The 16,900-nt window shown below is 48.0% G+C and overlaps 1 pseudogene; it reads left to right on the plus strand.

Moving 5' to 3' along the window:
* Positions 1-12,475: 12,475 nt before the first annotated feature.
* On the plus strand, positions 12,476-14,521 carry LOC141096825 (ski-like protein pseudogene; annotated as a pseudogene).
* Positions 14,522-16,900: the final 2,379 nt, after the last annotated feature.

Genomic DNA, 16,900 nt, shown 5'->3' on the forward strand with positions numbered 1-16,900 from the left:
ATGTGCAGTCCCCCTTACCCCCATGTCATGTGCAGTTCCCCTTACCCCCCAATTCATCATGTGCAGTCCCTATTGCCCCCACTTCATAATGTGCAGTCCCCCTTACCGCCCCATTTCACAAGAAGCCCACTCCTCCTTCATCATGTGCATTCCCCCTTACCCCACAATTCATGTGCAGCCCCACTCCCCTTTATCATGTGCAATCCCCCTTACCCCCACATCATCATGTGCAGCCTCACTCCATCAGGTACTGCCCCACTCCCCTCACTTCATCATGTGCAATCCCCCTTACCCCACACTTCATGTGCAGCCCCACTCCATCAGGTACAGCCCCACTCCCCTCACTTCATCATGTGCAGTCCCACTCCATCATGTGCAGCCCCACTTACCCCCCACTCCATCATATGCAGTCTCCTTTAACCCCCCCAATATATCACTTGCAGTTTCCCTCCTCCCCTCACACATTGAATTAATTTTATAAAGAAATCAAAAAAGCTTTTCATACTTACCTCACAGTCGCTCCCCAAGAGCGCCTCCCTGCTTCCAGCGTCCGGTACATGTGGGCTCGTGTGCAATGACATGAAGTCAAACACACGCCCAACATCTGACCTGAAAGTACTGAGAACATGGAGGGAGTGGGAGCTGCACAGCCGACAAGGATAGGCGGCCGTGCACAGCTCCTGGCCCCGACGCAGACGTGTGCGCTGATAGACTGTGATGCGGCTGTACCGGCATTGTACAGCTGCTGGGGGGGGCATTTGTTGTATAATTTGTCCTGAGTACGCCGATACCCCATATTTGCAGGTAAACCATTGTTTGGGCGCATGGCAGAGCTCAGAAGGGAAGGAGCACTGTTTGACTTTTTCAAGGCAGAATTGGCTGAGATTGAGATCGGACGGCATGTCACATTTAGAGAGCCCCTGATGTGCCTAAACAGTGGAACCCCCCCCAATTATAACTCCAAGCCTAACCCCAACACACCCCTAAACCTAATCCCAACTCTACCTTCAGCCCTAACCCTAATCCTACCCCTAATGGGAAAATGGAAATACATTTTTTATTTTATTATTTTTCCCTAACTGAGGGGGTGATAAAGAGGGTTTAATTTACTAATTATGGCAGGTTTTTATGTTTGGCAGCTGTCACACACTAAAACACGCTTTTTATTGTAAAAATAGTTTTTGCATCAGCACATTTTGAGAGCTATAATTTTTCCATATTTTGGCCCACAGAGTCATGTGAGGTCTTGATTTCTGCGGGACGAGTTGATGTTTTTATTGGTACCATTTTCAGGCACATGACCTTTTTTGATTGCTTTTTATTTCAATTTTTGGGAGGCAGAAGGAACAAAAACCAGCATTTCATGAATTTTTTACAGAGATTACTGTAAATGAAAGAGGACGTTACCAGAATGAGACACGTAGATCAGGAGAACAGACTGTCAGTCATTACATGTCTCACACTGATAACTCCCCTTTGATGGAAAATTATCTATGGAGGCAGATTCTCAAGGAAATCAGAGTCCGGCTGTCACAGGTTTACCGCATCAGAGAGGAGCCAGAAGATCGGAGTGTCTGATTTCTCCTACTCCTGCACTGATTAGAAGCACTTCACATTGTTATTACACAGTGTAAATTTCTTTTAGCAGTGCAGGGGTTAACCTGCTCAGTTGAGAGCGCTCCTGGAGCATTAAGGCTCTCATCTGTGCACTGTTAGCCACTCCCATCTCCTATATCATCTGGGCCTTGGCCAGCACTCAGTGCCAGAGCTAGCTTATGCTGCATGGCTTGGAGGTTGTTATTGGAGAAGGCGGTTGGTAGATTTATCTGTGACTGATGCTAGGATTTGCGTGTGATAATTCCCTTTCTTCTCCTACTTTGGTGTAACCCCATCCTCCACTCCCCGGTGTTCACCTCTATTTGTGTGTGTAGACTTCTATGTTTGGCATTTTCCTTTATCCCTGTTTGTATTACCTTTGGTAGTCTGGTTGGTCTATTATGGTACACTACTACTCCCCTCTTCCCTGGATGGGGGAAAGGTACAGACTGAGGGCGGATTCAGGAGCTAAGGCAAGGTATGTGGCCCTGGCTTCTTCACCATCAGATGTAATCTGGGGATCAGGGCGAGATAAGGTGCCCCTAGCGATGGGGACATGCAGGAGTCCCAGGTCCCGGGAAACCAGACAGTCATGACAGCAGCCCATAGATCTTAACAGCTCATTTACGTATAATAAAATGTTAATTTTTCCGGAATAAAACATCAGATCACAGATATCAAGGTGTCATTGTATTTAGCTTCCTATAACCTGCATGCCCATATAGATGGCTTATGAGGGACCTTTAAATCCACCATGCGGTTCCTTAGATATGGAACTTGTTTTAATTTAGTGCTAATTTTTAAAGGTGTTTAACAAGAGGAGCGTGGCTCATAGGATCCTCTGTGGTCATGTCTTAAGGCTCATCAGCATGATTACTCTGTGAGAAACATCCTCTTGTGAGGACCAGAATTAACACTAAACATAAAAAGGCCCATATCTCTGGAACCATATGGCAGATAAAAAGTAAGAGCAAGAAGTCTCTCCTCATGACAGGTCCTCTTTACAGGGGCTGTCCACTATTGAGATGCCCCTTCTTAAAGGGAATCTGTCACCCCCAGGACGATTTTGACCTATTACTATGGGCATACTGGTAATAGAATGGTTTAACAATTCTTACTGGTGTGCCGCATAGCTGGGGTGTATATCTTGAAAAATGCAGTTATAATGTTTTATGTCACTTATTTCTTCCAGGCTCAGGGGCATGCGGTGCCTGTAAGAAATCCCTGCCTCCTGACTTCATTATAATGGCACCCACCCCCCTTCCGATGCACGTCATGCTGATGTGTGACGTGCAGTTGCGACGCTGTAATCTCGCGTATACGCCGTCTCCTCGCTCGGTTATGTGAACCTTATCGGCCCTTCTATGGGCAGAGTCTTGCTAGATCTTTGGTGCAGGTGCCGGTGAGTCACTGCGCAGTAGCAGACGCTATTTAGCTGTTGTGCTCTCACTTCCTCCTCGAATGTCTGGGGAAGGTGCAAGCACTGTAGTCCATTAGCAGCCACATCATGCGATCATCAGGAGACCTGGCGTCAACGAGGGAGGTGAGTATATGGTATTTTTATTTTACAATGGGGGGAATATAACATTTAATAAGGAGTTGTCCAAGGAGTGGACAGCCCCTTGAAGTTTTCCATACAAAGAATTAAAGCCGCCATCATTGTGCAGATAACTCCACGGATATTAGAGGAAATATAATTTAAGTGTGCATCATCTAACTGGTTCTTGGGCAGTGATCTCACCAGGCACTGACTAGTGGAGGCAGAAGTGGTTTGCCTAAAACCCCTTGGCATATAACGTCTCATTGGAAACTGACGTGTCATGATCCAGGTTGGATGATGACAGTTAAAAGCACATGTACAGTAACCCTTTTTTTTTTCCTTAAGCTGTGTGCTTAAGTTTGGTTTTGCCCCCAGTGGCCGTTAAGATTATTACACAGTGGTGTCTTTTGTTCTAGTTTGCCCCCGGTGGTGGTTAGTGTTATTACACGGGAATCACTAACAGGTGTGATTCCTCTGGCTTAACTATAAAGGTGTGTCTTGTGCTCTCATTGGTGTTGGCGATAGTGTTCATTTCAACCATCCTTGGTGGAGAAAGGAGCTAGAGAGAGTTCCTTGCAGCACGGTCAGAGCCCTGGTGTGGAAGGAGTCAGAGGGGATTTCCTTGCAGCTCTGACAGAGCTTGGTGGCAGCTATTCAGGAGGAAAACTGCATTCTGGTGGTGGACTCTGTTGCTGGGAGCAAGGGCAACAGAGCAAAGCTAAGTGGTGTTTCCCTGTTTGTGCCTTTCCTTTATGTGTGTTTCAGTGCAGTGGTGCGATTAGTCTCTGCACCAGCCATTTCACTAGAAAGGGGTAGGTGCAGGGCGAGCTAGGGTTTAAAGGTATCCTGATCGGCGCCCGGTGCGGAACCGGCCTAGGGATCGGTAGGAGTGTAGAGACACTGACTCAGGGGAGTGCAGGGGGTCTCCACATCCCCGTTCCCTATCGCAGGGCCCACCATTGTAATTGTTTCCCTGGTGTTTCCCCTTATTATTTAACTTTGCCCTGCTGGAGGCAGTGTATCCAGTTTCACGTGTATTTCTGAAATTCGCCTGCTGGAGGCAGTGTATCCGGCTGCACGTCTTATTATTTAAATTCGCCCTACTGGAGGCGGTGTATCCAGGGTTGCGTGTGTGATATAAATTCACCCTGCTGGAGGCAGTGTGTCCAGTCACACATTGAACATTACACATGTGGAATAATGTATAATCAGGGCCGCCATCAGGGCATGACAGGCATTACACCTGTATGGGGCCCCGGTGATCAGGGGGGCCCGCCCGGGCCCAGCGGCCACGGCAGTAACTGAGCAAGCTGGGCGTTGCAGCCTGGTCCGCGCTCGCCGCTCGGGTCCCGGCCAGGCCCCCCTTACAATCAGGGCCGCCATCAGGGCATGACAGGCATTACACCTGTATGGGGCCCCGGTGATCAGGGGGGCCCGCCCGGGCCCAGCGGCCGCGGCAGTAACTGAGCAAGCTGGGCGTTGCAGCCTGGTCCGCGCTCGCCGCTCGGGTCCCGGCCGGGCCCCCCTTACAATTATTTCAGCGGTTCGGCCCCCCCCATTCTCCCCCCTCAGCCTGCTCTGCCTGTGTTACATTCACAGTTCACTCAGTCTGTGACAGACGGCCAGCGCTTGGCTCCTCCTCCCCTCCCCAGTGCACCATGGTTGGATGGTCACTCCAGCACCGCCCCCGGCTCACCATGTGATGTGACGTCACACGCTGCCTCTTCACTTCCTGAGAAAGCTGAAGAGCAGTGTGCACGTGGCGTCGGCGTGGGAGCGGCTGCAGGCCTGCAGCAGAGCAGAAGATGTCAGGTCCCTGGGACGGGTCACGGTCTGACGGTGCTGTGAACAGCCAGCGAGCAGGTAAGTGAATTCTTTTTATGTCTGTATGTCTGGCTGCAGCTTGCTGATCATGGGGATGGGGACATTGGGAGCCGAGGACCTGTTGTCTCAGTCCAAACATGGGGGGGGGTCTCTGGGGGCCCCGGAGCCGGGGGCCGGTTGTTGTGGGGAGTCTCTGGGGGCCCGGGGGGCTGTTGTGTCTGATCATGGGGGGGAGTCTGGGGGCCCGGGGGGGCTGGTTGTGTCTTATCATGGGGGACATTGGGGGTCCTGTGGGGACCCAGGGGCCCGGCTGATGGTGGGGGACCCAGGGGCCTGCCTGGCTGTCCGTGGGGGGTCACCCAGGGGCCCACCCTGCTGTTTGTGAGGGGGGCCTGGGGGACCCAGGGGTCCAACTAATGATGGGGGGGACCCAGGGGCACAGCTGTCCGTGGGTGGTCACCCAGGGGCTCACCCGGCTGTCCGTGGGTGGTCACCCAGGGGCCCACCTGGCTGTCCGTGGGGGGGCCTGGGGGACCCAGGGGCCCAGCTGATGGTGGGGACCCAGGGGCTCACCCGGCTGTCCGTTGGAGGGTCACCCAGGGGCCCGCCCGGCTGTCTGTGGGGGGGTCACCCATGGGCCCACCTGGGTGTCCGAGGGGGGGGCCTGGGGGACCCAGTGGCCCAGCTGATGGTGGGGACCCAGGGGCCCAGCTGATGGGGGGACCCAGGGGCCCGCCCGGCTGTCCGTGGAGGGGTCTGGGGCACCCAGAGGCCCAGCTGATGGGGGGGGTCACCCAGGGGCCCGGCTGTCCGTGGGGGGGGTCTGGGGGACCAAGGGGCCCAGCTGATGATGGGGGGGACCTGGCTGTTCATGGGGGGTCTGAGGGGGCTGATGATGGGGAGACCCAGGAGGCCCGGCTGATGGGGTGAGCCAGGGCCCAGGGGGACAGATCTCCAGTGCCAAGATTAGTAGGCACATTGTCTCCACCTGCAGCTCAGCCCGTAGTCCTTTCCTTTTAGTTATCACAGACTGTGCAGACCAGTACGAGCACGTTGACTGTCTCCACCTGCAGCTCAGCCCGTAGTCCTATCCTTTCTGTCAGCACAGACTGTGCTGCACATGCACAGACAGTACCAGCATGTTGACTGTCTCTACCTGCAGCTCAGCCCGTAGTCCTATCCTTTCCATCAGCACAGACTCTGCTGCACATGCACAGTACCAGCATGTTGACTGTCTCCACCTGCAGCTCAGCCCGTAGTCCTATCCTTTTAGTTATCACAGACTGTGCTGACCAGTACCAGCATGTTGACTGTCTCCACCTGCAGCTCAGCCTGTAGTCCTACATGGGGTATCAGCCTACTCAGGACAAATTGCACAACTACTGTTAGGGTCCAATTTCTCATGTTACACTTGGGGAAAAACAAACATTGGGGGTGAAAAGATAATTTTTGCGAAAATAAAATTAGATTTTAGATTGGCACCTAATAAAAACCAAATACAAGCGGTTAGTATGTTAATCAAAAGCCCAAGACAATAGAAAAGGCCGCTTTGTAAATAGGGTTAAAGTTAGAGTAGAAAAAAAGGGGTTACTAGAAATACTAGGGTCAATGATAATACCCTTTTCTTATGAAAAGTGACTTCTTCCACTCCTGATGAAGTCACGTTAGTGACGAAATGTGTCGGGTAACAAGAGTGGCATCCCGTTCCTGGGACCAGGGCATTCATTATGGTTCGTCATGTTCAGTGAGCATGTCTTTGTTCAGCTAGTAGCAAGGGTGGCTTATCTTAAGAAAAGGGTATTACAAAGCGGCCTTTTCTGTTGTCTTGGGCTTTTGATTAACATACTATCCGCTTGTATTTGGTTTTTCTTAGATGCCAATCCTATTGCTAACATGGCTGTTTGTTATTTATAAGGTGGCTTGTTGTAATATCATCAATATTTCTTGTTTAAGCATAAGACTTTTTTGATTGTAGAGTTATTTGAAATTCGGAGGATTTCATTGGCCACAACAAATACACTGAATATATGTGTTTATGATATACTTGTTGCCCTGGCATGCTACATAGAATACTGAACTTTTATTGAATATTGTTGTACATTTATATATTGCCCAGGACCGTCTAGCCGCTCCCTTATATACAGGTCACGTTTGGTGACACCTGCATATATTTTAAATGTTTTTATCATTTGTGGTGTTTTTCTGCACATCTATATGTACTAAAAATTAACTTTATAAGGGTGATCCCTGCATGTGTGTATGTCTACTTTGCTTTCTTTATTTTCTATTTGGATCTACTTTTTGACATACAGCGGTTGGATCCCTGATATATTTGGTTTGTTTTTCCTGATGGTGCCCTCCCTGTTCTGGTATTATACAACGTTTACTGACCGTGGGAACATAGCCTAAAGAGTTTTTGAATTCTGACTGTATAATGCTATGTGCACACGGTGCGGATTCTGCTGCGGATTTTTCTGCACAGATTTTACTAAATCCGCAGGTCAAATGACCAGCATTTTTCCTGCTGATTTAGTGCATATTTTGTGCGGATTTACTGCAGTTTTTGTGCGTTTTTTCCCTGCGGATTTCAAGAATGGAGCAGGTGGAAAACTGCAACAAAACCGCCCAAAAGAAGTGACATGCTGCTTCTTTTAATTCAGCACAAAATCCGCGCAGAAAAATCCGCAGCATGTGCACAGCGGATTTTGTTTTACATAGCCAATAATGGTATTGTACAGGGCCGCCATCAGGGCATGACAGGCATTACACCTGTATGGGGCCCCGGTGATCAGGGATTTTGGAAGGCTCGCATGGTGAAGGAGGAGCTAGGGTGGAGGTGGAACTGGGGGTGGAGCCTGGGCAGAGTCTCAAGGGGGGCCCCATAAATTTTGCCAGTATGGGGCCCCGAAATTCCTAGTGGCAGCCCTGTGTATAATGGGTCAGGTGACGCAATGACAGAAATCTGGGGGGGTAATACCTGGGAGGTTAGTACAAACATGGCAGATTGCAAGGACAGAAGACTGTGAAGGAGAGGGACAGAGCACAGAATGCCACCATGCCCAGGATCCGGCATACATTCATGCCCAGGATCCAACATACCCACCATGCCCAGGATCCAACATACCCACCATACCCAGGATCCAGTATACCCACCATGCTCAGTATCGGGCATACCCACCATACACAGGATCCACTATACCCACCATGCCCAGGATTCAACATACCCACCATGCCCAGTATCCTGCATACCATCATACCCAGGATCCCTCATACCCACCATGCCCAGGATACATTATACCCACCATGCCCAGGATCTAACATACCCACCATACACAGGATCCGGCATATCCACCATGCCACGCATACTCGCCATACACAGCACACCCACTTTGCCCACAGTGCTAGAATAACAGAGCCCCCTTAAGGTAAATCGAGCAGCGCCGCCTGCAGCAGAGAGCGCCTGTAAAGCCCAGCACAGCCATAGCGTGGACTACACGCCGCATACAGGACGTGAGCCGTGTCCTGGCAGTGTCCGGAGCCTTCACCTCCGTGCAGGACACTGCCGGCCGCCTCCGCTATGCAGGACCTGCTCTGTTTTGGTTCAGTTGTACACATCATGCTCGTTCGCAAACCCGGATCTCCCTGAGTGTCCCCTCCCCCCGAAAATGCCTGTGCGACCCCAGGTGCTCCAGCTGCGGTGAGGACACGTCCCCTTCACGTGATGATTCCCTAGCCTAAAAATAAATGTAGAGTGCATGTTGGAGGGCTATAATCAGCCAATCAGAGGCTGCCAGAGCCAGCTTGGCCGGAGAGAGTGGATCTGACATGTGGCCACTAGGGGCCGCTGTAGACTGTGTGAAGTGTTTACTGGAGGAAATGCTTAGCGCTGCGCTGTATAAATGCACAAAGAGCAACACTAGTGGTAGCAGTGCCGATCAGTGAGGAGAACAGTAATGCAGAGGTGTATCTAGGCTTTCTAGCACTCGGGGCAAGAATTTCGTTCGGCACCACCCCCCCCAAGCACACATGCGATTTGCACACTAAGGCTGGTTTCACATTAGCATTCGGGGGCATTATGGAGGGCTGCGTACTTCCTCCATTAAGCTCCACCTACTTCTGCACACTTCTGCATGTTCATGTGTCCTGCGTACCTATCTTTAACATTGGGTATGCAGGACATGGGGATGTATGCGGATGCGTTGTTTTGACGTGCCCGTCGTCTGTGCAAAACGCAACTTGCTGCGTTCCCGTGCGGTCGCTGGACGCGTCACAACAACGCATCCGCATGCATCCGCATACCCTTCGTACCCAATGTGAATGATAGGTACGCAGAACGCATGCAGAAGTATGAGGAAGTAGGCAGGGTTTAACGTAGGAAGTACGCAGCCTTTCGCAAATCCCCCAAATGCTAATGTGAACCTAGCCTTAGTCATGTACCCATGAGCTGCTCTTCTTAATGCTCTCAATGTTCAGTGAAACACTGAGAGAAGCAAGAAGAGAAGCTCATGGTCATAGGACCATAAGTATGAAAATCGCATATGAGTGAAGTGTCCATGTGATGACTACTGGAACCTGCAGAGCTGAATCCTGACATTGCAGGCTTCTGAATTCTCAAAACGAATGCACTGCACACTTTTAGGATTCTCCTGTACCGGTGGCAAGAGTACACGGTCATATGTCAGCACAAGCATGTGATTTATATACTTCTGGCCACATTCTGACTAGATGTGCCCGGCCTCGCTTCATTCATTTGTAAGGGTAAGTAAAGTGCATCCTTTTTGGGGACATTAGAGGAGGGCACTTTAGTATTATAGTTCCATACATTGGGTAGGTGTAGTTCTGTTGAGGGTCACTGGATGGGGGAATACTAATGTGCACTGTAGGTATAGCCTATAGCATGTTTACAGAGGGATAAGTGTAGGAGGGGCTGCCGGGTGGTAAGACTGGAGTTTCTAGGAAGTTAGGTCAGACAGGGCCAGGGTACCCAAATGTCCAGATGGGTATTGGCCCGGACAGCTCGGCAGCCACGTAACGTTAAAGCGCTGCAGCCCACGATATCCGCGGCCACTGTACATCATTGCAGTGGGCCAGAACAGGAAAGGAAAAATGTGTCAACTCATTGTCTGGGCGGATGACTTTAGGGCAGGAGTCGGTTGGAGTGAGGAGTTGATGGAAGTTGGAGCTTCGACGAGATCGTTACAGATGGGCCGGATGCTTTACCAGAGGCAATCAAACCTGGTGACTGATGATTTCGAGTCTGGGGCGAAACAGGCAGAAGGAATTGTCATTATGGCGAGGTTAGGCCAGGAAGGAACTGGGGAGCAGTCTAGCACAGAAGCGACAGCCAAGCAGGGAAAGCTGAGGAAACAAGTGAATATCTGTGGATGAAACGTGTGAAGTATTAAGTAAAGAGAATGTTCAAGTTAACCTAGACTCTGTCTCCATTACTGGGGGTCACCTGAAGGAGGGACCGCCATCGCTTGGGAAGTGCCCAGGGAAGTCTGTATTTGGAGATGCAGGTATGCTTAAGAGAGGAATACAGTTTTCTATAGGGGAAGGACTGGACATAGATGTTACAGTATCTCAGGTCACAACTACAGTCCTGGCCCTCCCTTACACATTTTCATTGAGTGAGGCCACACATGTTTAGTCAGTCCGTGACCACATGTTTGTAAATTACCAACACGAGAGAATCCTAACAGCGTTCAGTGCACAATGTGAGAATTCAGAAGTCTGCAGTCACGTGGAATGACTGCAGACTCAGCACAAACCTGGACAACCCCTTAAATGCTCCTAACATAAATAAAAACATGAGAATAAGTCAGTTTCACAAATAATATTTACATCCAGGTACCTTACAGATGAAGTCATCTCTGGAGTCGTTCTCCTTCTTTTCTTCATCTTGTCCAGACCCCATGATGAGTTTTCTCATACACAGCTCGTCTCTGCAGACTTCCATCTTCTCCGGCCTTCTGCAGCAAATCTCCACATCATGCCCTTAAAGATAGCAGTGTCATTATAATGCTCCTGAATAAAAATATCTGCAATACGCTGTGCCCTTGAATAAATAATTGCCCCACTATATTGTCTGCACAAAATATTACCCCACACTGTCCCTCTTTTGGTACATGCTCTTCACACTGGCCTCTTCTTTCATGACTGGGATACCTTTTCACACTGTCCTCTCACACTGTGTCCTCCCTGTAGTGCCCATTCTCTATACAGTACCTTTTCCTCACACTCCCCCCTCCTTGATGTACTGTGCCCTCCTGGCTGTACCCTTTCACTGTCCCCCCATGCTACACCCCCACTACTCAGTCTCTATTCTGTGCCCACTCACTTTTCTCCCCCCATACTGTTGCCTCACATTATTCCCCTCCCTCCTCATACTGTCTCCTCTCACATCCCCTGTTCACATATTGTCTCCTCGTATATTTACCCCCTCACTCTCTATACTGTCTGCTCACACACACCACTGACTCCCCATACTGTGTCTGCACACATCCCATCACCCTCACTCCCCATACTTTGTCCACATACATTTTTCCCATCGCTGTGTCTGCACCCTTCCCCAATACTGTTTCCTCACACATGCCCTCATACCTACATGCGCCTCATTTTGTTTCCTCAAATCTCCTAACACACATTAAATCCCCCCCATCCCCACTCCAAATTTCCCCAAACACATTAAATTTCTCCATCCCCACTCCAAATTTCCCCACACAAATTAAATCCCCCATCCCCAATCCAAATCTCACAACACACATGAAATTCCCCCATACCCAATCCAAATCTCCCCACACACATTAAATCCCCCCATCCCCACTCAAAATCCCCGAAAACACATTAAATCTCCCCATCCCCACTCCAAATCCCCCCACACACATTAAATCTCCCCATCCCCACTCCAAATCTCCACACACATTAAATCCCTCCATGCCTGACACCGAGCCAGAACAGCAACGGCAATGGCAACGGAGCACAACTGGACCGCCGGAGCTGCCAAGATAAAACCGCAACGTATTGAAATAAAACACCAGCAGAAGATGACGACGACGACTCTTTGTTCTTGGATATGTGTGCAGAAATATCTCATGTTAACTTCCTTGAAAACCCCACGCTGGAAGTTCTGTCGCCATTAGATCTTCATTTCACAGACTGACTTCATTCTCTTTTCTCTGTGTTGGAACGTGGATGCAATTTTCTTACATGAATTTGACCAAATAGAAGATAAGAAAGCCATTTAATTTACATTACCTGTATGCAGGCACTTTGTGAAATCTGTTGCACTTATGGTTAAATGATCGATTGTAAAGCATAGATTCTGGTTTGTGTTTTTTTGTTTTTTTTTTCCAGGAGGGACGTGAAATGCATGCGTTTTTTGTGATGCTTTTTCTAGATATTTATGAATAGCATGGATGTGCTATAGAAAAGAGTAACTTGCAATTTTTTTCCCCGATGCAATGTTGATTTCTAGAGTATAACCATTTGAGATTTTTCTGAAGCAACCGCAAATATGGGGGAAGATGGCAGTCCCCCGATAAAAAAACTGGCGAAGGAGGCAGACGTTAGTGTAGATGTTTCAAAAGTAGCAAACAAAGTCATAGCTATAAAGATGGAGATAGACACAGCTGCAGAGGGGGATAAAGATTGCGTTGCTAAGTCTGCCAGTGTATCACTTGGTGGGTCATCTGAACTGAACCCTGGACTCAAGCACACATTGGCACAGTTCAATCTAAGTAGTTGGAGTTCCCTCGGGGGTCCTGCTGCTTTCTCTGCTCGATTTTCACAAGAAAACATGTCACCAGCAGTGTTTTTGCCTCTTCCTTCCCCACAAATTCATCCCGGTCCCCTTCTCATTCCACTGGACAGCTCCACCGAGCTCACCCAGACAGAACTGGAAGGCGAATCTATCTCTTGCTTTATGGTGGTAGGTGAGAAAAGACTCTGCCTGCCCCAAGTTTTGAGTTCTGTTTTATGAGACTTCTCGCTCCAGCAGATTAACATTGTGTGTGATGAAATGTATATATACTGCTCGCGTTGTACATCAAACCAGCTTCACATACTGAATGTTTTGGGAATTCTTCCATTTAATGCCCCTTCTTGTGGACTGATCACTTTGACAGATGCTCAGAGACTATGCAATGCCCTTTTGCAGCCACATACCTACCCACAAAATGGAAGCTTGCTGCCTGCAAAAAATCTTTGGCTCAGTTAAAGGAAACAGGTAGTACCTTTGAAGTTGAACATGATTGTTTAGGAAAGTGCCAGGGTTTGTTTGCACCTCAACTTTACGCCCAGCCTGATGCCCCCTGCATTCAGTGCTTGGAGTGCTATGGGATGTTCTCCACACAGACTTTTGTCATGCACTCCCACTGAGCTCCAGATAAGAAGACCTGCCACTGGGGCTTTGATTCTGCCAAGTGGCATTGTTATCTTCACCGGAGCCCAAAGTATCAGAATACCCCAGAGTCAAAAAGACCAAGGTTCGATTTGAAGAGATGAAAGAGATGTTCAGCAAAAAGAACCAACCCAAGAGAATACAGCCCAAAACTGAACATATACAGACCTTGGAATTGCCTTCTTGGTACCCAGTCATCAAGCAGGAAGATGATGGCACCAGCCGCCCACATTTGCTGCATCCAAGTTACTATCTCTATATGTACGATAAAGTTGTGGTGCCAAATGTGTCCCTTTCTGCTGCTGTATCACAATGTAAGGACTCTAAACCCATAAGAAGAGAAGCAGCGGCGAACAAGCAGTCAGTGGTGCAGTATGAAAACCAGGCCCAGAGCACAAAGCATAAATATGCTACCTCATACCCTGACCTCTCCATGGAGGAACAGCAGAGCGTAGATCTGAAAACAGATAGCAAGACCAGTAATAGACAAGCCAGCAATGAGGAGACATTCCAGGCTGTAATAAAGACGATGTGTGTGAGGATGACAAGGGTCACATTATGGAAGAAGTTGTGAAGACCTTTCTTAAACAGCAAGAAAAATTTAAATTACATTTTACAGAAAAAGCACCAAATCCAGATGGAAGTTGAGATGCGGAGTAGCTCGAAAGCTATGAAAGAACTGAAGTTGGAGCAGCAGAACTTGCAGAAAGAGTTTGAATGTTTGCAGACAGAGCACATGCAGAAGATGGAAGAGTTGTATGACGAGCAGCGAGACCTGGAGGAGAAGCTCAAACAAGTAAAGAAGCAGAAATGTTCCTGTGATTCCAATACAGAGCGGGACAAGGAGACACAGTATGCAAACCAGTTGACAGAACTACGGCAAAGGTTGGATCAGGCAGAAGCTGACCACAAAGAACTACAGGATGAGCTGAGGAGAGAGCGGGAAGCCAGGGAGAAGTTGGAGTTGATGATAAAAGAGGTGAAGCTTCATATACTGAAGTCAGCTAAGAATGTTAATGGGGACTAAGAAGATGCAGCCATGGTCAAGCCATTATACACAAAACAGGGTTTCTATGGTGGCTTGGACTGAATTGTGAGTAGACTAATGTGCTGCAGACATGGGGAGGATTAGGATCTGCTGGGAAGTATGAAGAGCTGGATTGAACATGCCTAGCTTCGAGATAACGTCACTGCTGGAATATCACCAGCCTAACAAGTACTTGTCCAGCTAAGAAGGTTTTCCCACCAGTTTGGACCTCTGTAAAATGCAGTAAACTTTACATCAAGTTGAGTCCCAGAAGTCCCTGGGTAAGACTCTTCAGAGCCCAATTGTGGTGACGGCTCATTGGTGTTTTTTGAGAGATTTATGATCTCCAAATTCTCCAGCATTGCATCATAAATGCACTTTGTCTTCATATGTGTGGCAGCTGCTAGCCATCCACTCCGTCTACTAGGTTATTCGAATAAAATGCTGCTACTTGCTATTTCTTGGACCGTGTTTCTAGGTGTTATCAGAAATGTTCTCCCATTATTGAGTCTTGTCATAAACACGTCCAGCCCTCTGGGGGTACATTGATGGTAACCTAAGAAGTCATTATATTTCACCATCAGTAAAATTCTTCTATGCATTCATTGACATTCAGTGATCATTTTCCAGCATTCATACTCTTAAATGTTGCTATCTTGAATCCTTGATAAGCTACAACTTCTGTCACCTACACATTTACTTACTGAGATTTCAGCACACAAATGTGACAAAGGCTGCTGCACCCATGCAATATATTAGACTTTCTTCATGTTGTATTTATTCCTTTTAAACTGGATTTTATTTCTGTATGACTTTCTCCGTCCTTTATTTTGAGGATTATGGAATGTGTAACCTGCTAGGTGCTCTTCTGTACGTTTTACATCCATAAAGTGTAAAGGAAACTTATTAGCTCATTATTAACTCTCCTCAAGAATAAGCAATATTATTATGACCCTTTTTATATCATAAATAATAATGAGCTGAACAAGAAAAATTAGTTAGCGACATGTCTATATACTGAAGATAGCTGGCCTTGGGTATCAAATCATGGTCAGCGCGCAGAAGAGGGCTTACAGCAATACAACGTAAGTTCATATTCCTGGTACAGGTTTGTTTCTCTGGCTAAAGAAATGACAATTTTTTTTCTTTTGACACTATCTTGATATGTTGAGGCTTCTTTCTTCTCAATTCACTGGTATAGACAATGTGGTATTGACAATGTACTATGGCTGTTATGGTGGTATAATAGTATGGTATAATGGCAGGAAGGTCAAGTTTGGATCTATTTCTTAGTATTATGTCTAGATACATTTCTAAAGTCTTAAGAGCCCCATTCACATTAATGTCGTGCACACCCACCGATATTGGTGGGCTCGGCCGCAAGAGTCTCATGTGTATGGGAGTTTCTTGACTTTTCCGCCAACAGGTGGTTGAAGGGGATATGGATCTGGTATGTCCTATATCAGACTAGCATTCCTTTTGTTCCCTTGTAGATAAGCTGCTGTCAATGGAGTCTGACAGCGCCTTTCTCGCAGAGCACACAGAAGTGATTGGAAGAGTGAGTGGGGAGCATTCCTGTGTATGGTTGAGTTGGGAAGGGTAGCCGCCAGCTGAGCTATCTTTCAGCCAACAGCTGTCTATTCTGTATGGGACCCCTAATTACTTAGGTCTAACTTTTGTCATGCACGACTTTCAATTACTTATTTTTGACCAATATGTGATGCAGATATCCCAAAATTAATATAGATATTTGATATCTCTAAATTGACCATTTTCATTCACTTTTATATATGCAGTTAAAGGGAATCTGTCAGAGGGTTTTTGCTTCCTCATATGAGAACAGCATAATGGGTGGCAGGCACGGCGGCTTAGTGGTTAGCACTGCAGCGCTGGGGTGCTGGGTTCAAATCCAACTAAGGACATCTGCAAGGAGTTTGTATGTTGTCCCCATGTTTGCGTGGGTTTCCTTCACGTTCTCCGGTTTCCTCCCATATTCCAAAGACATATTGATAGTGAATTTAGATTGTGAGCCTCATCGGGGACAGTGCCAATAATGTCTGTAAAGCGTTGTGGAATTAATGGCGCTATATAAGTGAGTAAAAGATAATAAAAAAAAAAATCCCCACGCCAAATCCCCCCACACACATTAAGTACCCCTCCATCCCCACTCCAAATCCCCCCACAAATTAAGTACCCCTCCATCCCCACTCCAAATCTCTCTACACATTAAATAACCCCCCTTCCTCTCTCCAAATCTCCCCACACATTAAGTATCCCCACTCCAAATCCCCCACACACATTATGTCCCCCCATTATTCTTCGGTGGTTTCTTCAGCTCCAGAGTGGAGCACTTACCACCGATGCTCTTCACGCTTCTGGGCGCCGACGAGTGACGTCAGCAGCATGATCACATGACCTGATCATGCTGCTGGTGTTGCTCTGTCCCGGTTGTCAGAGAACAATTGTAGTCGTGTCTGTACAGACACAAATACAATTGATTCCTGGGAGCCGG

The sequence above is a fragment of the Dendrobates tinctorius genome, unplaced genomic scaffold, assembly GCF_039654945.1.
Source record: "Dendrobates tinctorius isolate UK_male_01 unplaced genomic scaffold, ASM3965494v1 ptg000079l, whole genome shotgun sequence".
Lineage (NCBI taxonomy): Eukaryota > Metazoa > Chordata > Amphibia > Anura > Dendrobatidae > Dendrobates > Dendrobates tinctorius.